This window comes from Primulina eburnea, chromosome 11 (genome assembly GCF_022965805.1).
Source record: "Primulina eburnea isolate SZY01 chromosome 11, ASM2296580v1, whole genome shotgun sequence".
Taxonomy (NCBI): Eukaryota; Viridiplantae; Streptophyta; class Magnoliopsida; order Lamiales; family Gesneriaceae; genus Primulina; species Primulina eburnea.
In genome coordinates, this window is record NC_133111.1 from 9,126,854 (window position 1) to 9,154,853 (window position 28,000).

A 28,000-nucleotide genomic window follows, 5' to 3' on the forward strand; every position below is an offset into this window, starting at 1 on the left:
CGTCTTTCCGTATAGCATAACAATATCCATCCACCTCAATTGAAGAAGAATTCTTTCTTTCTAAATTTTATAATTATCGCCCTTTAGATCTGGAATGTCACATTTCATATCAGAAAAGTCGCAGGTTGCATAACTGCACAAAATATCATATGCTTAAAGTTTTGAGACAATATCATGTTTTACCAATGTAATTCATGTTTTAAAAATCTAGTGACATAAAATTTGTCTGTGGGCTAAAATTTTAATTCAATAAGATTTTTTTTTTTTTTGTAACATTACGATAAAACTAGCAAAATGTATGTTCCTTAACTCCTGTGGGTAAATTAAGAAAAATATAATTTGATATTTGAACCTAATTAGTTATATAAATATAATAAAAATCCCTGTGGGGTAAATTTATTATGTTTATATAATTAATTACAATTGATGTCCATTATGTGATCTAAATCCACTTAATGCATAATTTTTCATAATTAAGGATGCTGGGGCTATTCCTCAATTATTTAAAATTATACGGTTCACTGGACAAAATTTTGGCTTTACTTAATACTTTATATAATAATTATTTCGCAATCAACACTTTCCAAGAGTGCTCCCAGGAAAGATAGGTAGTGCTAAGGCCCTTTAAATACCCAACTCTAGACAGAGCAATGTTCATCAGGGAGACCAGTGGCTAGTCAAGGCAGTTTAAACCGATCTATGAAGAACTCCCTCAGATCATGTTCTCTTACGTCACCTTATAATTATTATTCATCTTAATTATCCATATTTATGTGAATCTTTATAAGCCAAAATTTTTCATATTAAATAACTTTATATTCACATTTTTACTTAATATGAACAATTACTTTCCTCTATCAGTTTTTCTCTTCAATCAATGTAGTGATAAAGTGAGGATCACAAAAATGTGGACTTCTCATCAGTTTTTCTCTTTTATCATAGTAATGATAAAGTGAGGTTATTTGTTCATTTGTGAACATCTGAAATATTTTATTTTAAATATTATATCACATCTTTCTTGATATGTTCATTTTAAATTATGAACAACTCAATATAATTTAATATGAACATAATGTGAATATTGTTTTTCCAAAATATTTTTCAATATAATTTGCATGTAAAAAACTTCAAAAATAAATGCAAGTATAATATTAAATTTGCATGTACACATCAAACACTTATCTATAATATTTAACATTTTATCTAACATGAAAAATAATTTCTAAACATGTATTATAAATTACGTCGATATTTGCATTATTTTAATGTGTACAAATTATTTAATCAAATGTTATACATATAACTTAATTACACATTAATTATTTATTTATTAATATTATTATTAATAATAAATAAATAATATATATATATATAAGTCAACCGAGAATTGAAGGCAATCAAAATTATGTGGCTCCCTCATTAAATTATTATTATAAAAAAATTGAATTTATTTCCGACAGCCTGCAATTGCAATTCAATTTGTGGGTCTTTCAAATTCATTGTATTGCATGATTGAACAATATAATCATTTCATTCATGCCACAATCCTTCTTCCATCTTTCTTCACGCATGCGACGGAGAAATCCATTTCAGAGTTTTTTCAGAAACTTTTCGTCCGAGAACTTCAAAGTACAATGAAGACGAAAATTCTCCGAAAATTCTTTCAGGTATATCTCTTAATTTATTATGTTCATCCTCAAATTTCAAGTTTTTTACGCAAAAACTTCATAAAGAAAATTTTTTACGATATCATATTTTCAGAAAACGAAAACAAATTTTCAAAGCAGAGGTATCATGGCTCTGATACCAAATGTCAGAGATTTTCTCAAAATCATGTTTTTTACGTATACATTAACATAAAAAAATATATGCGGAAGCTTAAATCGAGTGTTACCTCCGGCCATTAAAAATTTTGATTTCTCTGCTTTTCTGATTTCTTTTCGACTGAAGCCTTCTAAACACTTCAACACTCCTTTAGATGATGTATTTTCTGTATGAAATTATGTGTTTATGGACCTCAATGCCTTCGGTATTTATAGGCACACTCATACCATCACCGAGTGTTTTGGGAGCTCGAGATTCAAACCAAATTTGTATACGCATCTCAATTTTTAAAATTTGAGGCTGCCATGTACAAATTTTTCAACAATTGTTGGCAATGACCGTCGTCATTTTCAACACGTTTATTTTACGGGTCACAATTTTCTTACAGTCATTACCACAAGTTTACAACAAAGCAACGAATAAAAGTCGAGTTTGATCTAAATTTGTTACTTCGATTCTCAGAAGCATTTGCGATGAACAATGGATGGTCCGCTTTCATCGTAATCTGCTTTGGTTACATGTTGGTTTTGAGGAAACACGACTTTGGCAAGAATGGCTCCTCCCCAAGGGCGGAGGCAAAGCCTCTTGTACTCGGGCTTTAGCCCGGGTAGTCCAAATGTCCAAATTTTTTTAAAAGAATTAATATGTAAATTTTTGTATAATTTTGGATAAATTTATATTAGCCTGAATAAATCAATTCAAAATATTAAAAGATGTTAGAGTTTAAAATTCTAGCCCGAATAGCGTCAGATTCCTGGTTCCGCCACTGCTCCTCCCACCCATGCCGAATACCTCAACAAATTATCAGGCATATATTCTGGAGGCTACATGTAATTAATACACAAAGAATGAACCATTATTAGACAAAATAACAGAGAGGTGTCCAAGACAATAACTAAATAAGCTATTTGTTTTCAAATATACAAATATCTAAGAAAATCATATAGAAAAACTATATAAAGAAAATGAAAATTACATATTTTTTAAATTATTAGGTGGAATAGGAAACCAGCCCAAATATCAGACGGTTTTCATCATCTTGATTTCATCGGCTTACACTATATTTTCAGGTTTCTGTCGACAGGATTACTGAATAGTAGCAGAGATGGATTTACATCTGAAAGACCCTAAAACCCTGTGTTTTAAAAATGAGTTTTACGGCTGATATTGATTTCATATGAGCAGGTGCTATAGGCCATTTGTGCCCGACCCATTTTCGAAAATGAGGTGAAATTTCTTTTAATAATTACATCCACTTTGAGTAACATACACTGCTTAAAACATATCACGTCAAGAAGATTATTTCCAGAACTTTAACATGGACTGCTTTGGCTTGTCAAGAGAACATCTTTATGTTGATATTCATGCAATATATTTTAAAACTCAAATGGTACTGTTGTTTGAGTGGGCATTAAAATGGGATTGAGAATGAAGAAAGATAGAAAGTGTCAATAAAAGACAACTATATTTAAATTACCTTCACCAGACAAGGACGGATAGCAGAGGAGCAAAGGCCAGCTTCTTTCTGAAAACTATCTTCGAAACCTACGACAAGACGCAACCGACGGCATCAGCCACAGCTAAATAAGACAAACTGTTTGCTCAGTCCAACCAAAAAATCCTCGTATAAAAGCAAGGGATCAAAACAGCCATGTCCATCAAGTCATCATAAAATCAACTGAAAATATTAACTTAAACACACGAACAACCGACCCGCATACAGGCAAAGCTGTCTTATTTAAATAAACAAATAATGTCACTTGGCAAAAACCAATTTCCAAACCCAGAATTCAGAATTAGTATTAAGATGTCTTGGAACCATGCTTGTCATGAACTACTTCGACCGTAAATGCTATTTAGAAATCAAAAAATCAAATTCCAAATAAGAAGAACATATATATATTCTTTTCCTTTTCTAAACGCGCTTAAACTATTGACTCATCTTTTTCTAATAAGTGCAAGGGTATGGATCCTGCTCTATCTAACAAAGATGAAGAGGAAGGCATTATACTGTTTATACTTCTTGCAAAGCATACAGATTTTGTAGTTTGCAGAAATTTTCATTTAAAAGGCATCAATTAAAATTATATGTTTTCTGCCAGCATCACGATTGTCACAAGGTACAAAGATCATAGTGAACAATGCATCTCATTCAGCTGATACATATTTTGGAGAATCTCACCAATCATCGAGGTACTTCAACCGCAAAGCACGGTATTTTCTAGTAGCTGACGATGATTTTCGGATGACACCGTCGAAACACATCTAACAAGCTGCTCCACTATTCCATGTGCCTCTAAATTTAAAATGGATGGTTGAAATAAGGCCTCACCAACAGTATATCTTCCTCTTCCAATTTTTATCACCTGAAAGAGCTACATAAAGATTTACATTCCATGAACACAAGAATGATCTGTTATGCGTTAATTATTCATGGCTGATTTAGTCTCTAATGTCAGGCATAAAATTGAAGCAACTTAAGTTGGTGACTGTTCATGCATACAGGCGATGCTGCATCATCTCGGACTTGGCAACATCGCGCCATCCAATCACAAGAAAGCTCTTCAATATTAAGTAATGGTACTGACATTGGCAGCAGCATATAAAACAAATTTAGAATCCTTTAAGCATGTATATTAGCAGTCCAATTAGCAAGGCAATGGCATCCAATCAAAGCAAACTCTTTCAACATTAAGGTCCTCAAAGTCGCAGAAGGACACCAAATTGTGTGGAGTATAAGTTAAACAGACATGCATATTTCTTAGAATTACTTATTCAACAAGTTTATGATGTTATACAGTCATGGGCACTCGGCCCAAACCAAGAATAATTGCTATGGGAAATCCAAATAAAATAGGATCTAAGCTGATTTGATAATTATCTTTTATTCTAGTTAAGTTTGAATAAGTGAGATAGTAATGATATTTATTGTAGTTAAGTTTGAATAAATGAGATAATAATTGCTATGGGCTCACCGCCATCTAGCACTTGTGCTTCATTGTTTCTTGTATTTGTCCTGCTTGCATATGATCTTTTTTGTATTTTGGAAAAGAACTGGATGTGATAGCTTACATGCATGAGGTAAACAAATATGACATACCTTTTTAGAGCCGAAAATAGAGAAGGTATCTAAAAAGGTCATATTAACTCAAAATTCAGTTATTCCTTAATTTGAAATCATAGTTTACTATCAAGACAGAAAAATAGATGCATGGACCTGTCCATCAGGAAGAGTATGTTGCTCCTCAGGGCAGTCATGCTGAAATTGATCATAAGAAGCAGCATCTTCATCACAGCATGCATAGTGCTCCTTTAATTTTTCACACTCAGAGATACTAAGGTTAACAAGTGGATTAGATTTCCCAAGCTCTTGAGCAAATAAATTAGTTAAATCAATTCCTCCGATTTCAAATCTTCTTGAAGATATATGCTGAACAGCACCTTCAATTACTGATGCGATATCTGAAAATATGGATGTCTGAGGGGTTACAGCAGAGTACAAAATATAATGGCTCAGCAAAGTAAAACTTCAGCTTAAAGATACCAGCGAGACAGAAATCTAGAGAAATATATGATTTCATGAGACCAAGTTCATCGTGTCACCTGAGCCTCAAATCACTAAAAGCAAACAAGAGAAAGTAAATGTTTGAAGGAAGAAGGCAAAAGATTAAAAAAAAAACTACGGAAATGCTTGGCTCAATTGGTTATGTTTTTAAAAAACATTCTCTCCACCAAAACAAGACAAAGCATAAATCACATTGTCCATTTCAATCTCCCAATTTTTTTTTATATTACTTTTATATCTTCCAGACAATAATTACTTCATCACTCTTCTCATTAATTCCCAAACATACTTTATTATTATATTATATTATAACTCAAAACATTTTATTTCAAAATTTTAATGACATGAATAAACCAACAAATTTTTAATGACATGATATCTGTAGTTAAAAATATATCCTCCCAACAATAAAACCAAACATGTATTACTCTTCAACACAATGTCTCAATACATAGTTTTTCGAAACATCTTCCAAAAACACTCAAAAACAGTACCAACCATTACCTAGTATGTGTTTTTCATTGGAATCATTTTTGTTCGTAATGTGTTCTCAACAGAAGTATTTATTTTGGAGATCATGGAGCCAACTCAAATTACAAAAGGTGAACTTGAGAAAATGTGGATGCCGGTGATAGAAAGAAAACTGCCATCAGCAGCTTCGAAGACAACTTTGGGATGATTCAGAGAACAACAAGCGCTTTTTACCAAATAGATACTGGAAATTGAAATGTGTGGTGTAGAGTGGAACACCCTAGATATAAAACCAAACCCCATTTGCTTAAGACAATATGCTTAAGTTCACAAGGTATGAAAAAAGGACAGTGTCAAAACGAAATGGACATAGTGACTTGTGACAGCTGAAATCTACAACCAGTTTCAACTCTGCCATCAATCAAAGAATCTATATTAACCAAAAAAACAAAGCAACAACTTTACCGGTCTTGCCATGGCCAATATCCACTGTTCAAACTGAGATAGGTCCAACAGCATATAGTGATAGCACTGCTTGCTCAGATGCATAAAAGCCTGAGATGTTGAAATTCTCAAACATCATTTGGACTAATTGCTCTCTAATGGCCTGTCCAAAAAGAATTTTATTAATCATATAATAGTAAAAAAAAAAAATAAGTTCTCTTCTTCATCACCAATATGACAAAGGGGTATCTTCCTGGTTAAAAGCACAATTTGAATTGAGCAACTTGTGTCAAGCCTTCACAAAATTCAGACGCTACAGTTCAAGATGTCATTCAAAATCTGCAAGATCTTCGTTTTTCTCACTCTTTCCTTTTTAAATTTCCCAGAGTTTTGGGGCCCAATTAGTTTTGCTTTTTTGAGAACTTCGGAAGGGAAATAGTGTAACTAGTATTGTGAAAATCCATGAACAAAAGACAAAGTAATCACAGATCATCACCCGGTACTCTAAATGATCCATTACCAAAATTGTTCCCATCAACAAGCTATGGTTTTTATTATTGTTTCTAGTCTTTCCCGTGTTGATATTCTAGTATTAGTCAAAACTCAAGAATAATTTAAATGTTGTCTCTGTTGTGTTCTGTTTTATGCACATTTATACATTTCAAATTCCTGAACATCTTTGTCTCCATCTATTGTGTTTAATCAATTTAAGTTATTTTTGTATTGACTTGAGCTATTGGTGTTCAGAAATCAGAATAAGTGAATAACATTTAATTCAAAAGGAAAGCTTGGAAGATTTGAGTTAGAGAATAATTTTGTTGGAAATTCAATGATTATTTTTTTTTCATTTGCTATCTTTGTGAAAAAATCAATTTATGTAAATATTATAATATAAATAACTTTATATATGTTGAATTTTAAAATTTATGTCGAATGCGTTTTACTTCGATAAAGCATGTGCATGATACCCTAGCGTTTTAGTATGTCTTCTGCCCTAAATAACTATGCACTGCATGACATCTCAAATAGAGAATATCTAATAGCAGGAAGTATCATGACTTCTTATGAAATTCTCATGGGCAGTATTTGGCTTGTCTATGCTACATCTTGAATGACAGAGATAATCTGGCCAAATTTGACTCTAAGATTGATAAATGAATTTTTCTTGGATATTCATCAAGTAGTCATGCATAGAGTTTATAATCTTAGAACAAGGACTGCTGTGGAATCCATAAATATTGTATTTGATGATTATTCTGATCTTGCAGGTAAGACGATAGAAGATGATGTTGATGACCTGTTTGAACTGTCCTTGCCACACCCCTCTGAATATATGGCACGTGATACTGAAGATGAGACAACACTACGGTAGCACAGCCAACATACAGCTGATCCATAATCCATTACATGAGATATCGAATCCGAATCACTCGCTGATGAAAACTTGGATGGGGATGATCCTGCTACAAATAGTGGAAAAGATTTGCCCAGCAGAATCCAGAAAAATCATCCCTCGTGATCATCACAAGTAAATGGAAAAATTGTTGATGGAATAAGGACCATACTAAAGGAAAGGATCAACTACCGCGAGACGGTAAGATAAGTGTGTGTGAATTCTCTAAGCAATTAGGTATGGTTTCTTGCTTCGTCTCCACTATTGAACCAAAGAGCGTACATGAGGCTTTCAGAGCATGAGTTTTGGGTTAAAGCGACGCATGAAGAACTAGATCAATTTACTAGTAATGATGTTTGTTCTCTAGTCCGTAGGCCTGCAAATGTGAATGTCATCAGAACGAAATGAATCTTGAAGACAAATCTGATTGATTTTCTGAAAAATAGACAATTTCTCTCTACTGCGGCCACTGTCCTTCCCTATGTTCCTTGAGTAGTGTTAGAATTTTATGTCAACTCGTAAGTGATCATCGGCCAATATGTTGAGAAATTCCCTACTCACCCAAAGAAGCTTCTCGCCTCCAAGCTGACATCATTCTACTCGGTGCTGCACAAGACTGGATTATGCAAATGGGTGCCCTCCAGCAACACTACGGTGGTTACCAAGGAGCAGAAAAAGATGTTATATTCTGTAGGCACAGGAGGGCCATTCAACTTTGTGAAATCGGCATTTAAATTGGTCATGCAACGGCCTGCCATTTCCCACACTAATATATGGAATGCTGCTCTCACAAGGATTTCAGAAGGAAGCACATGAAGTGGTTTCTGATGCTCCTGAACAGCTCATAAATGCATCTGTGATCTGCCTTACTCCAACGAACAGAAAAATTTATATACCACTTTGATCCTCTTATGGAGCCCAGAGTGATGTCCATATTACTACTAACACTGTTCCTGTCACTCTTCCTGTTACCGCTACCATCTTGCAGGAGCATATTGTGAACTTCACTCGTATGAGGGACACCTATTTCCGCTTACTGGACATGACTCCTGAACATACAGGGGGAGAAGGTGGCACAAAACCAACTGGGACAAATGATGTTGAGGCTGGTCCTTCCAATACTGCTGCTGATGAGGATGAAGCTGCTGATCAGTTCTTCGTTTTTAAGCTCCTTTAGCTTGTATTTAAGTTTCTGTTTGTGAACAACATTGATTATGTAACTGCTACTTTTAAATTTGCTGCTTGTAATGTCATCTATATTTTGTGATGACATTCACCCTAGTGCAGAACTTCCATCCAAAATAATTTTATATGTATTATTGTTTTTTTCTTTTTTAAATTCAAGTCCTCTATGAATGGAGGAATAAGGAAAGAAGAGTTCTCAGAATCCTCGACCTCTATACTAGAGGAGAAATCAATTGAGGTTGGTTAGCTTCACTTGGTAGCTTTAACATATCTGTCTTGAAATTTGGTGTATTAATTCAAATATGACAGTTAATAATATAGATTTCTATACTGGTTATTTTCCTAGAGAAAATGTTTATATTTCTCTTCAAATCATCTTATTATTAAAAATTAAAGTAGTGAAAAATATCCATCGTGATTCTGGTATTTTTTCGCTTACTTCTTACTCATTATATTTTTATTATTACCTTGGTATCCTTGGAAATCAATGTATCGAATCTTTTAACATGATTTGAATTATACTTCTCAAAATAATAATACATATTTGTAATATATCAAATAGTTCAGGTGCATACTACTTTAATATAGAGGTCAATGAAGTGAGTACAATTTTGTTAGTAATAATTGTACAAATGTAATTAATATATTAAAGATTAAAATAAACTTCTATAGTTCGAGTAGATAAAATTTCAGAATATATAGATATAATTAGAAAATGACAGAATAGCATGTAAGATGTAAGATGTTTGGTGATGGAATAAATAGCTCAAACAGTAAATACAAGGTATATAATAGAATATAAAGATATTTAATAATTAAATTGATATTTATTATTTAACAAATTTTTGTAAAGAATTTTGGCATAATCTGATTGTTTTAGAATTGTTATATATAAATCGGTTTCATTTTTAAAAAATTATATATCATATGTTATTTAACGTATCCATTCTTCTCCGATTTTAAGATAAAATTGGTGAATATTGATTTTGAGAAAAACTTTATATCACTTTTTTTGACAAAAATAAAAATAAAAAATCGATAGTTAGGTTCACTTTACAATCTTCGACCAATTTCGTATATTTTCCAAAATCAAATATCTTTTGGATATGTAATATTTTTAGTCAAATTTAAATTTTTTTGTGAAACTTGAAATAGTTTGTTAACAGTTTGATAAATTTATATATAAATTATATTATGAATGACTAAAACATGGAATTTATATCTTTTATAATTTAATTTATAATTGATTTCTTAGAATCGATTATGGAACATGGATTTATTCCTCTATTTAATTTAATATTGAAAAAAGGCCAAAATCCATCTCTCATCCAACTCAATATGAACCATATTTCTCGCGCTTGACATACAGTTAAATTTTGACAAATAACATTGTTCATTTAAATCACTTATATGTTTATATCTCTCTAGGGTTTGATTTTAAATACTTATCTCACAAATACATTCATATTAATTAAATTAAAACAAAAAATGTATATCAGAATCGATGTAGATGTTTAGACATGTGGATATACACCTCACAAATTTTTCGTCTCCTTTGAAAAAAGGTGATCTCAACTAGTGTCAACGGTCGAAATCAGATCTCAATCTTCTAGATTAAGGGGAAAACTAGAGAAATAGTGCGAAAAAAGTCTAACCAAACTTAGTAAAACAAAAAAATCAATAGAAATAGAGCAGTAAACAACTAAGAAAATATATTGCAAATAAAATGAAAGTTGATAAAACAAAGATTGTTTACGGCAGTTTGAAATATAATATATTCTTCCTCCAATATTTTCCAGTTAAATATCGTGAATGCCCAATTTATTTAACATCATATACGACCTTATTTTATTTAAGATCAAACGTTGAAAAATATATCATCCTAAATTCACTAATATAAGATTATCTCACTCTTATCTAAATTTGAAAGAAAATATCATTCATCATCCAAAAATTATAATTAATTTCTTAGAAAGAACTTGTATAAAGAAAATTCTATCACTAGATCTTTTACACAAAAATCAGTTAATACATACCTCATACTCTGCTAGATGTGTGGCGTCGTGAAAGGCTGCAAGAAATCACATGAATTTGACATCTTCTACTTGTTGCTCTAAGACAACGGTGGCAAGAGCAAGCCTGTAAGCAGTGGATCTCATATTCCTGACTAGAACATAAATCTCCTTCCTCCTCCGCATTACAAGTGATGCCTTCCACTGTTCCATTCGAAGCCCAGAAAATGGGCTTGCCTCACAAAGTGCACTGGCCATTGGTTTCCTGCTGTATGACCCAAAAAGGGCAAAGAATGATAGCGAAATGGCATTGACTATGAAAACGTCTGAAAGCGAGCTCTTCTGCATTAAAAAGACTTGCCTTCCCCGAACGAAACCTATTGGGCACCTATACAACTCCTTGACCGCAAGATCTCCAGGTACTGTGATGCTCCCACTTACAAGATGGCAACTGGAAAAAATATGATCTCAATGAAGAGTCAGGTATTCCAAGTCCATGGTTATCACATGCAGATCTGCATATGGTACAATGTGTTGAGAAACAATCGGTCATGAAACTTTTTCGAAAACAAGTATGATAAGAAGAATATTCTGAATAGTGAGAGAACCTCATCCATATTTCTCAACAGCGCTGGGCGACACATACAAACCAGTGCCCCTTGTTCAAAACCACCGCCTTTATAAGCGCAAAGATTAACTCGAAGAAAACATCGTGTTTTGTCTTGGCATTTTGTTCAAGAAGATCATCGTCCTTCATGAATTTTATTCAAGCTAATCTTTTGATCCTTTGTTCTTGGGAATAGAAGCAAACCATTGACACTGAAAGTGCACAGGAAATAACTCAACCTAAAAGATGTCGTCGCCACAAAACCATCAAATGGAATCTTATCAGGCCCTTGATAGTCCACGGACAGTGTTTCTCACCAAGTCTACAAAATTATGTTTCACACAATCACATGGAGCTGGTATTGGAATTTCTAGTGGTCTTTGAGAGGGAGGACGTCGCTCAGCTTTCTGATCCGTGGTAGTGGCATCCATCGCCATGAAATACTAGTAAGCATCGCAATCAGGATAGCTCTATGGGAAATATGACAATCCGGTCTACATAAAGATAAAGATGTTACAGGGGATGCCTTTAAACCTTACATGGAATAAAAATTTGTGCACTTACTTCACACACAATCCAGTCCTTCTCTCTCAAACCTATGCCATGAGCACCACTTGAAATAAAAGTGTTCCAAAATACTTTTAACCCAATTTGGAGGGAGAATAACTGAACACCTGAAAAATTATGAAACATAAATAATCACATACGTAAATACATTAACGGAACCACACTCATATCATAGCCAGATAAGTTTTCTCAAAACATCATTATCGAAACAAGAGCTGATGCTTTCGGACACACCTGAAAAAGTATGAAACATAAATAATCAGGTAAGTAAATACATTAATGGAACCACACTCATATCATAGCCAGACAAGTTAATGCAATCCAATTATACTCTCAAGAAATTATCTGTATTAGGCTTGGCCCATGAGAATAAGGAGGGTAATCAAAGTCAACAAGTTCAAAGGAGAAAGTCTGAACAATAAGGAATAATTAGAATTTAGGGGATCTGATCAATTTTACCTTAATTCCCCTGGCTATCATAGGAAAGGCTGAAAGTAAAGGATTAGAATTTCAATAAGTTGGGAGTGAATGAGGTGATTATTCCTGTATTTATACGAGGGATTTCCAGCATAAGTTTCTTATATCAATAAAGAGCAAAAAAGATTGTGTCTCCCTAAACGAGCCTCAATTCTCTACTCTTTAAAATAGGTAAAACAAGGCGGAAAAACACAAATAAAAGGAACAATTAATGAACTCAAAGATCGTTCTGTAACCAGGCACATAACCCGATCCTGCACCCAAAACATTATCACAAGTAATCTCTTGCTTAAAAAATAAACTGACACATAAATTCTTTACCACCATCCAAACAGATAAGTAAGATCACATTCATGGCATTAGATAACATAAAGAAGTTCGAAAAATTTTAAGGCTAAAACTATTGTTGTACATATTAATAAAATTTAATCAACAGCAGTAACAAGTGATTATGAAAGCCAAGGAAAATTGGATTCCTAAAATTTAATTACCTTCTAACAGAATCTTCCTAATTCTTATTCATCAGAAACAAAATAGGGCAACATCTAGAATATTTCTCCTTCAATAGAGCATTTTGAGTACCACAATTTTTGTGGCCAATTCCAATATGTACTCGTATTCGCTGATAATACTTTTTCATGCAAAACAATACTTTCTTCCATTGGAGGATATATTCCTATACTAACATCCCAAAAATCACCATCAACGACAACACTTTCATCTTCATGCTTCAAGAAAGCTGAATTAGTTTGTGTTTTAGTACCACCTTCATTACTTGAAAACTCAAAAGAATTTCCTTCACGAACAATTGAATGTCGTTTCTTTGTCATAGTACGAGGATCTGTGACAGTTAATGAAATAACTGAAGAAGAGCGGATTTGCTCATTAATCTTAGAGATGGATGCTTTCTCCAGTTCAGTAGGATCAGTATTATCGTCTCCAATCACATTACTTAAGATACCTTGATCTCTCAGATACAGTGCAACATCCAATAAATTCTACTGAATTTCTGCAAAGTATATGTTTGAATTGACATGAAAGAAAAAACAAAAGTCAGTATGTCTTACCAGCAGGCAGGAAGCAGCACCTTCTCAAGAAGCTTTAATGCTTTGATCCAACCAATTCTAACTTAGAAAGATGACCCTTAAGAAAAATACATCTAATTGAACCACGTGTAACATCCATCTGCAATAATTTCTTTTCAGCACTCGCTCAAAGAATAGATAAAAGCAACATTTGAATGCATTTTGAAGTGAAGAATATTCTAGTACATATATTTGTTACTCAAAGTAAGGTTGCACGATGTATTTTACTATCTGGTAAAGATGCATAACACTCAATATAAAATCGATGTGGAAAGTTTATCACAACCCAAGTCTATGTGCATATTAATATCTCAAATCTTGAAACATTGAATGAAGCATAGACTAAAAGAACTCAAATCTAATAGCTATAACTAAAGTCATTTTATCTGGCTTGGACGTACAAAACATTCAACACTCATTTATGTCTGAAGCAAAAACACACGAACCAGAAATCAAACAAGGACCTTCAACTTGAATAGAACTACTGAAAGACAATTTGATTTAAATGTATTCAAGAATGTCACGATGCTAAGTACATTTGTGTACATCAAGAATTCAAGAAAGACCATCACTGAAACAAAAAAAAAGTGTTCAAACTGATGGAAATCCAGTCATACACAAGTTTGTTACATGAGTGTGAAAACTAAGATTATGTAAACTATTGACACTATAGTTTGTAACACTATTGACATCATAGTTTGTGAGACTATTGACAAATAACATCTTTCTAAACTAGCCTCCTGTAACCCAATGCCTCTTATTCCTCCACAAAAAGAATCCGGAAATTTGCTCCATCCAAGAAGGCAATTGTGTGAGAAATAAGACCACGTAATCCGATCATCTGAGCGGCTCTGGCGATCAAAACCCTGTTACAAACTATCACACTTCTGCCAATGGTGAAGTGCGGTTGTTTCCTTTGATCACGCATCATGTTAATGGATGTAATATCAACAACCTCCATAACTATAACATAGCTAGTCGAGTGGAAGCCTTTTATCTTCGCCTCTATTAGCACTTGTCGCCGGCCTCTCCTCTGATGTGTCCGTTCCAGTTTTCTTGACTGTCTCTGAGCTTCTTGAAAAGCGAAGTGGACTACAACATTTGTTGCCACTTGAAGAGCCTCAAAGTCATTGACATGCTTCGTATATTTTTCCTGCTTTTTTCCTCTTTCTGATTCTTGTTTACTTTTGTATCTCTGAAATCTATTGTCAATTGACTCAAGTTCTCTTTCTGTTTGTTGCGGGAAGTAATTTGCAGCATCATAAGCTTCATGGAACCTATAAAACAGGTTTTCACAATAAGTTCTCTTTCTCTTTGATGCATTATGTGAAAATCTATTGTATAGATCGCAGGAAGCTTATGATGCTGCAAATAACCTCATGCAACAAAGAGAAAGAGAACTTGAGTCAATTGACAATAGATTGCAGAGATATAAAAGAAACAAGAAACAAAAAGTTGAAAAAAACGGGAAAAATACGCGAAGCATGTCGATGACTTTGAGGCTCGACACGTGGCAGCAAATGTTGAAGTCAACCGTGCTTTTCAAGAAGCTCAGAGACGGTCAAGAAAACTGAAACATTAGTCACATCAGAAGAGGGGTTGGCGACAAGTGCTAATAGAGGCAAGGATAAGAGGTTTTCAACCAACTAGCTATGTGAAAGTTATCGAGGTTGCTGATAATACATCCATTAACATGATGCGTGATCAATGGAAACAACTGCACTTCACCATTGGCAGAAGTCTGATAGATTGTAACAAGGTATCGATCGACAGAGCTGCTCAAATGATTGGATTACGTGGTCTTACTTCTCACACACTTTCCTTCTTGGATGGAGCAAATTTCCTGATTCTTTTTGTCGAAGAATCAGAGGAATTGGGTTACAGGAAGCTGGTTTAGAAAAATGCTATCTATCAATAGTCTTACAAACTATAGTGTCAATAGCCTCACAAACTATGGTGTCAATAGTTTACATCATCTTAGTTTTCACGCTCGTGTCTTCATGTCAAAAAACTCGTGTATGACTGGATTTCCATCAGTTTGAACACCATTTTTTTCCTTCAGTAGAGTCCTTTTTTAAATTCTTAATGTACACAAATGTACTTAATATCGTGACATTGTCGTAGACATTTAAATCAAATTGCCTTTCAGTAGTCCTATTCAAGTTGACGGTCCTTGTTTGACTTCTGGTTCGTGTGTTTTTGCTTCAAACATAAATGAGTTTTGAATGTTTTGTACATACAAACCATATAAAATGACTTTAGTCGTAGCTATTAGATTTTGAGTTCCTTTAGTCAATCTTTCATTCAATGTTTCAAGTTTTGGGATATTAATACGCACATAAGCTTGCGTTGTGACAAACTTTCCACGTCGATTTTATATTGAGTGTTATACATCTTTACCAGATAGTAAAATACATCGTGCAACCTTACTTTGAATAACAAATACATGTACTAAAAAAATTTCACTTCAAAATGCATTCAGGATGTTTTTATCTGTTCTTTGAGCGAGTGTTGAAAAAAATTATTGCATATGGATGTTACAGGTGGTTCAGTTAGATGTATTTCTCTAACCAGCAGGGCAGGCAAGCAGGCAGCATCTTCTCAAGGAGCTTTAATGCTTTTGATCCAACCAATTCTAACTTAGAAAGATGAACCTGCATACAATAATGAGGGAAAATGAGGAAATCGATACTCCCGCACGTATTATTTCAGAAAAAGAGAGCGACGTGTATTTTACTATTTTATCCTTTATTTAAACTTATTTAAAACCTAAATTTGTCAAATATTAGTGTATCTAAAATTTAATTTATGCATAATAAAACTTAAAATTAAATTAAATAAAAAAACCTAAAATATTTACACGAGCTCGTTCTTAACATCTCACTCCTTCACTCCCACTCTTCCCAATTTCGTTCTTCTTGTATCAATCTTCGCATCCACATTTTTTGTCAAATTTGTCTGGTTTCTCATCTCTCACATTGTAATAATGAGTCTATAAAATATTGATTTGGAAGAAATCAAAGAAATAATCATGTATTAGTAAGAGTTCAATTTAATATTTTGATTTTTATCACTAAATTTTTCCTTGACTCACAAATTCGGGTAGCATATTCGATGATCGATTTCTTGACTTCTTGGTTCGACCTGTTACGCACCTAAATCGATCGATTTCGAGCACACACACCACGCCCTAAATCGACCTTTTGGGTCGAGAGCATGACACCAAGGTCGAGCTTGACCCAGATGTAAACATCAACCCAAAAGAACTCGATCCACCAGTTCGGTCAAGCCTTAGGTTTAGACGAGGACTTTGGGTCGAGCCTTAGGTTCAGGCGAGGACTCGACAAAGAGCTCGACCCACCAGTTGGGTCGAGGCTTGAGTTTCATCGAAACTTGGGTCGACTAGGCTACTCGACCCAAATCTCACTCACTCAACCCAATTTTCGACAATAACACGATTCAATTTTAATTTTCGACAATTAATAACATTTTTTTTGCAGATTTACTTCTGCACGATACTTGGAAGATATCAATTCTTTGATTGTAAGTTATCTTTAGGATCAAAATATGTTGAGCTTTCGTTTTTGAATGAAAAAGAAAGGGAACATTTGGTTCTACATACACAATTTCGTAATTTAATTATATGGGCTAAATATTATACCAATTCGAATCAATTGCAGTGGTTTGTATGAGTAGACTGAGTTGTGATAATGGATGTGATAATATTGGATGATATATCGCAAACAACCCTTACGGTTTTCGTTGTTATAGTATTGTTAGGTCACTGGCCTGAATTGCTCTAAATTTTATCATGTGATACCTGATGATGATGAATTCAGGCTTATTAGGCTTTTGAGATGGAATGGTCAGTGAAGAAGAGGTTGTGGGGGGATGTGGGTGACTAGATAGAATGAATGAGTATGAGAATGAGGGGTAAGGTCGAAGAGAGAGGTAGGCACGAGATAGTAAGAAGCATATTATTTAACTATTTACATCCTAATGTGATTGTATGCAAACTCCCTTCGTAGGGAAGGAATTTTAGCGATAATGTGGGATGACGTAAAAATTAAGTATGGGATCATATATTTGTTAAAATTTAGGAAGGGACCAATGTTTGTGCGATAAATTAAATATGTGTAAATTGTGTATTTGAATTATATTTACTTCTTATTCTAAAATAAATATTTTAAGTATTTATTTTAAGTATTATTTAACTAAATGACTTTCACAAATAAAACAAATAACATAAAATTTAGGATCCGAATTCCAAGGAAGATGAAATTGACTTGTATATAATGTATGCTCCACTCACCTAGTAAGGCTTTCATTACACACACAGAGTTGGAAAATACGAGGATGAAACCTACTGTTTCAAAAAAAAAAAGGAAAAAAAGTATAATCTAGTGCAACAAAAGTAATGAGAATAGAAGAACGTATCAGAACCCTAAACCAATAAATGAAAATCAAAGCCACTGGCTTGAAATTCAGAGTTTAGCTGCTCATTGAAAATCAAGACAGAAAACTACTGAAAACAAATAAAAATCACAGGACATTATTTCAGGTGCTCGTGTGTTGTGGTAGGTTTACCATCAACGCCATTCTCTTGGAATTCAGGGTTCGTGAATGACAGACAAACAACAATTGCGGGATATGAACAATTTTAATCGATCGAGTATCCTAAACCTAAAAAAGAAGAAAGAAACATGGCAGGAGAGAGTCGTGAGGAAAACTAGGAGGGAAAACTCATTTGTAATAATATCTAAAGAAAAATGCCAGCTCAGTTATTTTTTTAACACTTATAATTTTGTACTTAAGCTAGACATACCAATTTACACTAAAATCTCTAGAATAATGCTGGGATCACAAAGTGATGATACCTGGGCTAAATAGCTAAACAAGCAATTTGTTTTTCAAATATACAAATATCTAAGAAAATCATAAAGAAAAACTATATAAAAAATGAAAATACATATTTTTAAATTATTAGGTGGAGTAGGAAAACCAGCCAAAATATCAAACGGTTTTCATCATCTTGATTTCATCGGCTTACACTGCTCTTCGGGTTTCTGTCGACAGGACAACTGAATAGTAGCAAACATGGATTTACATCTGAAAGACACTAAAACCCTGTGTTTTTAAAAATGAGTTTTATGGCTGATATTAATTTCATATGGTCTATGCTTTTTTGTTTTCATAGGAGCAGGTGCTATAGGCTATTTGTCCCCGACCCATTTTCGAAAATGAGGGGAAATTTTTTCTTTTAATAATATTACATCCAGTTTAAGTAACATACACTGCTTAAAACATATCACGTCAAGATGAGTATTTCCGGAACTTTAACATGGACTGCTTAGACTTGTCAAGAGATCATGTTGATGTTGATATTCACGCAATATATTTTAAAACTCAAATGGTATTGTTGTTCAAATTGGATTGAGAATGAAGAAAGATAGGAAGTGAATAAAAGACAACTATATTTAAATTACCTTCACCAGACAAGGACGGATAGCAGAGGAGCAAAGGCCAGCTTCCTTCTGAAACCTATCTTCGAAACCTACGACAAGAAGCAACCAACGGCATCAGCCACAGCTAAATAAGACAAACTGTTTGCTCAGTCCAACCAAAAAATCCCCGTATAAAAGCAAGGGATCAACAACATTGAGGTACTTCCACCGCAAAGCACGGTATTTTCTAGTAGCTGACGATGATTTTCGGACGACACCGTCGAAACACATCTAACAAGCTGATCCACTATTCCATGTGCTTCTAAATTTAAAATGGATGGTTGAAATAAGGCCTCACCAACAGTACATCTTCCTCTTCCAGTTTTTATCACCTGTAAGAGCGACATAAAGATTTACATTCCATGAACACCAGAATGACCTGTTATGCGTTAATTATTCATGGCTGATTTAGTCTCTAATGTCAGCCATAAAATTGAAGCAACTTAAGTTGGTGACTGGGCATGCATACAGGCGATGCTGCATCACCTCGAACTTGGCAAATTCGCGCCATCCAAACACAAGAAAGCTCTTCGACATTAAGTATTGGTATTGGTATTGGCATTGGCAACAACATATAAATCAAACTTAGAATCCTTTAAGCATGTATATTAGCAGTCCAATTAGCAAGGCAATGGCATCCAATCAGAGCAAACTCTTTCAACATTAAGGTCCTCAAAGTTGGCAGAAGGACGCCAAATTGTGTGGAGTATAAGTTAGGATCTAAGCTGATTTTTATATCTTTTATTTGATTATTATCTTTTATTGTAGTTAAGTTTGAATAAATGAGATAGTAATGATATTTAGGATTGTGAGTTAGGTTATCGTAATCTTTTATTTTTGGTTAGATTTTTGGTTAAGATATGATGATTTTTTATTTTGGTTAGGATAAGTTTATCTTTTGTATGAATCTCTCTTATATATGGGAGGATTGAATTATTAAAAAAGGGTGAAGAAGAAATATCATTCACAAGCTTATGATATGAGATCTGAAGTTTTCTCAACGAGCTCAAAAAAAAAATCAAGCCTTTAACGAGCCTGAAATTTAAAGCATCATGTTTCATGATCGGGCCATAAATCGCCTCATAACGAGATCCATAACTCGGGACCATAACATATGCATAGCGGCATTAGCATTCTGATGTATTTATTTGTATCAAATACGGAAAGTATATTTTGGCTATTGCAGAACAAAAAATAAAGTCCTGGAGCACAAGAAGAGATAAGCTATGGTGCATGAACTTTCCACATTGCCATTTAAAATAACATCTTAGCTACCGTTTTATCAATCTCTCAGTTGAAATCAACCCACAAGATTTCCGTGCCAATGAGAACTCAAATTCCAACCCAAAGAAAAGACTAAATGCAAGCATGCAAAGTCACTGAGAATGCACAAGAGTGCACACAATTTTCTAAAACATGCATACTAGCACCACCATCTAGCATTTGTGCTTCATTGTTTCTTGTACTTGTCATGCTTGCTTATGATCTTTTTTGTATTTTGGAAAAGAACTGGATGGGTTAGCTTACATGCATGAGGTAAACAAATATGGCATAACTTTTTAGAGCCGAAAATAGAAAATAGAGAAGGTATCTAAAAAGGTCATATTAACTCAAAATTCAGTTATTCCATAATTTGAAATCGTAGTTCACCATCAAGACAGAAAAATAGATACATGCACCTTTCCATCGGGAAGAGTATGTTGCCCCTCAGGGCAGTGATGCTGAAATTGATCATAACAAGCAGCATCCTCAGCACAGCATGCATAGTGCTCCTTTAATTTTTCACATTCAAAGTTACTAAGGTTTTAACAAGTGGATTAGATTTCCCAAGCTCTTGAGCAAATAAATTTGAAATCCATTCCCCAGATTTCAAATCTTCTTGAAGATATATGCTGAACAGCACCTTCAATTACTGATGCAATATCTGAAAATATGGATGTCTGAGGGGATTACAGCAGAGTACTAAATATAATGGCTCAGCAAAGTAAAACTTCGGCTTAAAGATACCAGCGAGACAGAAATCTAGAGAAATATATGATTTCATGAGACCAAGTTCATTGTGTCAGCTGAGCCTCAAATCACCAGAAGCAAGCAAGAGAGAGTAAATGTTTGAAGGAAGAAGGCAAAAGATTAGAAAAACTACGGAAATTTTTGGCCAATTGGTTATGTTTTTAAAAAACATTATGTCCCCCAAAACAAGACAAAGCATAAATCACTTGTCCATTTCAATCTCCCAAACATATTTTTTATCTCACTTTTTATCTTAATCATTACTTCATCACTCTTCTCATGAATTACCAAACATACTTTATTATTCTATTATATTATAACTCAAAACATTTTATTTCAAAATTCTGATGACACAAATAAACCAAAAAAATTTTAATGACATGATATCTGTAGTTAAATATATCTCCTCCCAAGATATAAAACCAAACACCTTTTGCTTAAGACAATATGCTTAAGTTCAAAAGGTATACAAAAAAGGACAGTGACACAGTGTTAAAACCAAATGGACATAGTGACTTGGACAGCTGAAATCTACAACCAATTTCAACTCTGCCATCAATCAAAGAATTTATATTACCCAAAAAAAACAAAGCAACAACTTTACCGGACTTGCCATGGCCAATATCCACTGTGCAAACCTGAGATACATCCAACAGCATATAGTGATAGCACCGCTTGCTCAGATGCATAAAAGCCTGAGATGTCGAAATTCTCAAACATCATTTGGACCAATTGCTCTCTAATGGCCTGTCCAAAAAGAATTTTATTAATCATATAATAGTACAAAAAAGAATTCATGCAATAAGTTCTCTTCTTCATCGCCAATATGACAAAGGAGTATCTTCCTGGTTAAAAGCACAATTTGAATTTAGCAACTTGTGTCAAGCCTTCACAAAATTCAGACGCTACAGTTCATAATATCATTCAAAATCTGCAAGATCTTCGTTTTTCTCTCTCTCTTTCCTTTTTCAAACTTTGCAGATATTTGGGGCCCATTTAGTTTTGCTTTTTTAGTGAAAACATAAACTTCGGAAGGGAAGTAGTGTAATTACTATTGCAAAAGGCAAAGTAATCACAGATCATCACCTGGTACTCTAAATGATCCATTACCAAAATTCTTCTCATCAATCTCAGCATGCAGGGTTGATCTAAATCAATTTTTCACTACCAACACATAGGAAATTATGTGACACCTTCAACTCTTTTTTCCTTACAAACAAACTCATAAGAAGATTTATTTGTCATTAAAACACGAAAAGTACTTCTATAGTTCTATTAGCTCATTGGAAAAACCACTCATGACTCTAACTTGGTAGCTCTCACCAGCACTATCGATATTCAAAAGTAATATATGGCAAACAATATGCCTCTCTCTTATAAGCAAACACAATTACATTTTCTCCTTCAATCTTCAGCATCAACCTTTACAAATTCACCTGATTGAACTTTGTAATTCAAATACAAGCACATGTCTCATGTTAACAGCACAAACAAACACACGCAGTGTTCTAAATGGCGGTCGAGGCGGCTCGCCTAGACGGCCCTCGACCGCACCGCCTATGCATGAGGCGGGTGTTGAGGCGGGTTGAGGCGTGTCGAGGCGGCGAGTAGGCGAGTCGAGGCGGCGAACAGGCGGTCGAGGCGGGCGAGGCGGCGAGCAGGCGGGCGAGGCAGTAGTCAACAATTTTAAAAACCTAGTCAACAATTTTTAAAACTTAGTCAACAATTTTAAAAACCAAGTCAAAGTCAACTAATTTTAAATATTAGGACTATTTAAAGGTCTTACTTGGAGAATGGTAGTGGAGGCCTCGGGAGAGGATGAAGTGCTACATCCAAGGAGGAGTGCAAGGAACATCCTCATTAGAGAACTTAATAAATATTTAGAAACATCGGAGGAGGAGAATGAAGAAAATGTTGATTGAGTCCGATGATGAGAGGATAATGGATGTAGTAGATGGTGCATATGTAGATGATTTGGAAGATTAGTTATGTTTAGTCTACTACTTGTTCTAATGATGGATAATTGATTGAAACTTTGAAAATTTAAACTTAGTTTTTTGGTAAAAAAAAATATATGTTACTTCGTTAGCATAATAACATTAATATAATGATAAATCTTTATTAATTGCACATTATCCAGATCATGATATTATATTTTGTGCTTAAACATTATTTAATTGCACATTTTACATAAAAATGATAATATTGCATGATTATTTATAAAAAATTACTTAAAAAAATCCAACCGCCTAGGCACCGCTTGGGCACCGCCTAGGCGGCCGAGGCGGTGACCGCCCCGCCACCGCCTCCCGCCATTTACAACCACGCACACAAGACACCAATAAAAAAAAGATTCTTGAGCACTGAGCAATCATAAAATGAGAAAACAAATGATGAAGCATATATTTGAATGATATCAAAACACTTTGCATAACCTTAGGAGTTGCAAGTGGATCAGTAAATAAAACTTGTCCTTCATTGCCCATCTCCCACCCTAGCCCAGTATAAAACACATGCTTTAATATATCTTCCATCGCATCCCAGTCGTTGACAAATCGTCGGACAACTGGATCGACAGTTTTGTTCTCAAACAAGAAAGGATCAGCTGAGGAATCATCTTCAGGTACTTGTTTCATTTGAGTCGAGATTACCTGCGATATGACATGCTAAAAATGACAGGGGAAAAAAGAAAACCTCGATAATCAAAGCACATGCATACAAAAAATCAAGAAGCATAGAGCTATTGACAAAGAAGAAGTCATTAAATAAAAATGTTGTGATCTTTCGTGCCATAAAAAGAAATCAATCACATTTTTTTGAAATGTATATCCTAAACGAATATCTAGAAACTAAAACGAACAAGGAAAACAAGTTTATAGCAAGAGTCCCACGATTGAGAAATTGAAACACTGAGGATCAAGTCATCAACAACACGTGATAATACTGAAACATAACGGATCAAGTTATTAACAACTCATGACAATTCGAGGATTTTCAAATTTAACAATCATATCGCACGACTTCTCTCCTGCAATTCCATGTAGGTATGGTCGAGAGACTGAACTAGACAGAATTCCCTTTACATCAATCTTGTGGCAATTATGTTAGGTTATCCACCGGATCGATTATTAAATGAGATACAAAAAATAGATAGTACTTTTTTAGGCAATGCCAAAAATGCTCATTAGTTCCTTAATTTGCATTCTTCTCCTGCATCTCCATTCTAATAGAACTGCGACCCTTGATAATCTCAAAACTCAACCCATCCTAAAAACCCTATTTCGGAGTCAAAATCTTAAACCCCTAATCAGAATACATTTACCATGGCCCTTTCATCCTAACTCCTAAGAGCTTCCCAATACAAACTAACCACAATTACAGATCCCTTTTTCTAAAAGAAGAAAACTAGGAGGTTACCATAGGGTCGATTTCCGGCAAAGCGTGATTAAATTTGATAACTGTAGAACCGACATCAACCACGGATGACTGCTTTGAATCCACAAAGGGAGAATCTAGGGGCTAGAGAATCCTAACATCCCATACGATTTTTTTGCGGGAAGGCTTAGAATAGAAACCTCATCTTTGTCACTCACATCCATGGTTCTCAATATCGGTATCGTTCCGGCCGTTCCATAACCGGAACTTAAATGGCCGATACAAATTTCCTACCTCGAAAGGATGGTGCTCTGAAGCTCCGATAATCACTAGGATAACGGTAGAACGGCCGTTATGTAGGAAAGTAACAGATTTTGGCTATAATCAGAGAGGAACGGCCGATCTACCCCATTTTCCTAATGTTGCCCTAATTTTTCCGGCATGTCTGTTGGAGAAAGGTTTTTGTGGGAGGGAGGGAGAGTTTGGACGTGAGAGAGAGAGAGGAGAAATGGGGTCAATTTTTTTCTTTTGGTTTTTTTTTTCCCTTCAATTTTTATGATTAAAAAACATGATATCAATAATTTTGAATATGATTCGTGATCAATTACGTTAACAAATAATTATATACGAATAAAAAAACAATTAGTAATTTTTCGTAAAATAATTAAATACGAATAAAAACAATTAGTGATTTTTTTCATAAATAAATGATATAGCTAACAATAAACAATTCAAGTTTTTATGATATTAATAAAAAATAATCGTGTCAAGTATAAATTTTAAAGAAAACAATTGAGAAAACTTATATCAATGTCAAATATGAGAAAAGTACTGAATTGAATGTTGTAATATATTAAAACATTGAGGTACATTATTGGTTTATTTATGTGTGATATGTTTGGGTACAAGATGATATGTTATATGTAGAAATTTATAAATTTAAGAGTTTGTAAACATTTACATTTTAATCTCGGTAAAAATGAACATGCATGTTGAATGTTTGTTGCTCTTATACAAAAACTGATTAGATAACCATTATTATTTTTCTGTTAAATCCATATGTATTATGATTACAATGATTTTTTTATTTTTATATTTGTATTTGTACAATTATTATTTCACAATGGAATTGCGCGTAAGAAAGTAAAAAACGCGAAAATAGAAGGAATTTATAGAAGTGAAAATAGTTAGGAAAATGATTGAATAAGCACAAAAACGGAAGAAGTTTAACAACATGTCTTAAATTGGACATACAATATATGCTCATCTTAAAATCGAGTCATATATCTACTCCGCAAATACCGTATTATAGATTTGAAAATGGAGTATCTATATTTAATTGATAGCGACTTTAAGGTTTTCACACCTAACAACATTATTGTCATTGGTAGATTTATGAATTTGTACTTTTATTTAAATATTAACTGTGATATGATCTATTAACAATCAATAAAAACACTTAAAAACTTAGTTTAATAAAAGAAATTTGAAAACATGTTAATATAGACATGCTCTCGATAGATATAAAGTTTTTTATTTAAGAATTTAGTTGAAATATATATAAATTTGGTAACCTTAATTTTTTATATATATTTAAACATGAGAGTTAATTTAATTAGTAAGATAAGAGGATAGATTACTACAATGAGATATTAATAAAAAAAAATTAAATTATATGAATATAAGTTTTTTGGAGCACGTAGTAAGAAGAAAGAAAAGTTCAGTCGCATATAAGCAAAAGAAAAAGAAATTCATAGAGAGACTATTGATGTAGTGTAAAGAAAATAAAATATAAATACACATATATAAGAAATGAAAAGTAGTTTCTATATACGTAGATTTGATAAAACATAATCTAAAAATTTTAATAAGTTTACACGTAACAATTAAACATTTTTTATGCTATAAGATAACTGTTTTAAAATTCATTTAATTACATGTTGGTTTTGGTGGAGGTCGTTGGTATTTAGTTCTGTTTCAACGCCATCTACGTAGTCTAGCAGGAGCGAAAGCTTTGATTCCATCCCAAGTACTCTTTGTAAAATGACGGACTATACTGGATTGGAGTAAAATCTTCTTGTTAGTTCGCCAATTTTTTTTTTAAAATAGATAGTTGCCCGTTTGCCGTCATATGACTTTCGCAAAAACCAAAACAAAACACAAGAAGATGTCTTTTTCAAAAAATATAACCAGTCTTATATCGCATTCTTTGACACAATACCCATAAAATAATTTCAATTCTCGAAATATTAGAGACCAAAAAACAAAACGAACATTTCTATAATTCTTCTAAAGAGACCGTGTTTTTTACATCAAATTCCTCTTGAAAGTCCATAAGAATAATATACATGTAATTTCAATTATATTGAAAGAAAGAACTAAACCAATTGAACAGAACGATGAAGCAAAAAATGAGAATGAAAATTTGTTGAAGGCAAAAAATATCCTTGGGGTGTGGGGGAGGAGGTTTAACTAATCACTAAATCTAAACCAGAAGAATCGAGATGCTAATTTTGAATCTAAAGCCTTAAATACAGTGAAAATGCCACTAAACCGAATCATAGTGAATGAAAATAAATCACTGGCTTCAGAAAATACTCGAAATCTCATATCCCATGTTTGTATACCAATTGCATCCAAAAAATGTTTTCAATAAAACGCTCCAAAATTTTTAATCGACCAAAACCGAACATCTAAACCCAAGAAAGGCACAGACAACTAATCAAACACCCATCGCTATTACACCAAAACCCAACTCCACCGCTGCAAAAGAAACCTTAATCAACAACAAATCATGAACACGAAGCAGCAAATGTGCTTATATGCACTATCGAAAAAGCTATCTATCTACAAAACAATTCAAAGATTACCGACAAAAGAAAAGGAAAAGTACCTGGCAGCAAGCAGATAGATCTAGAGAAAGCAGAATCAGCACTTTCAATTCAGATTCAGGAAAAACGGAAAAAGAGCGTACAACTCCAAGTGGGTTCTTCAACTTTTCAACCAGAATGTGAGATTTTTCAGATGAAATTTTTCGTGGGGACGGAATTTCAACCGAGAGGCGTTCTCTAACAACGAGAGCTAGCTTGTGGGCTACGGCGGAAAGCAAAAGATGAGAACACATCATGCTGACCTTTTTTGGTGGACTTTGTTCGGTGCAAAGGTAGGAGGCCGAAAACCAAGGCTCCAAAATGAAAGAAGACGAAAGGAAAACGAAGAGGGAAGAAGGAAACAAACCGAAACTGTAATCTGCAGGTGTGTGTTGCGGTGGAGACAAGAGCCCATCCCACTTGCTATTGTCCCTGGCTCGTAGCGTGGTGGAAGAGCAGGCTCATGACACGTGTTATGGATGTTACCGGCCACAGTACAAAAACAGGCCCATTTCGATTTTTTCGTGCTTTCATATATGAAGATAAAAGTCGATTTTATTTTAAATAAATGATTTTTATGTTAACAAATATTTTAAATAATTATATTTTAT

The 28,000-nt window shown here is 33.8% G+C and overlaps 1 long non-coding RNA gene and 1 pseudogene across 1 annotated transcript; both read right to left on the reverse strand.

The window, feature by feature from the left end:
- Positions 1–1,699: 1,699 nt before the first annotated feature.
- On the reverse strand, positions 1,700–27,812 carry LOC140804261 (actin-related protein 7-like; annotated as a pseudogene).
- Positions 11,627–21,380, reverse strand: LOC140804262 (uncharacterized). Its single transcript, XR_012112145.1, has 6 exons — positions 20,814–21,380; positions 19,433–19,466; positions 19,117–19,184; positions 13,613–16,284; positions 12,066–12,175; positions 11,627–11,995 (listed from the first exon to the last, which is right to left on the reverse strand). It is a non-coding gene; the product is annotated as an uncharacterized lncRNA (long non-coding RNA).
- Positions 27,813–28,000: the final 188 nt, after the last annotated feature.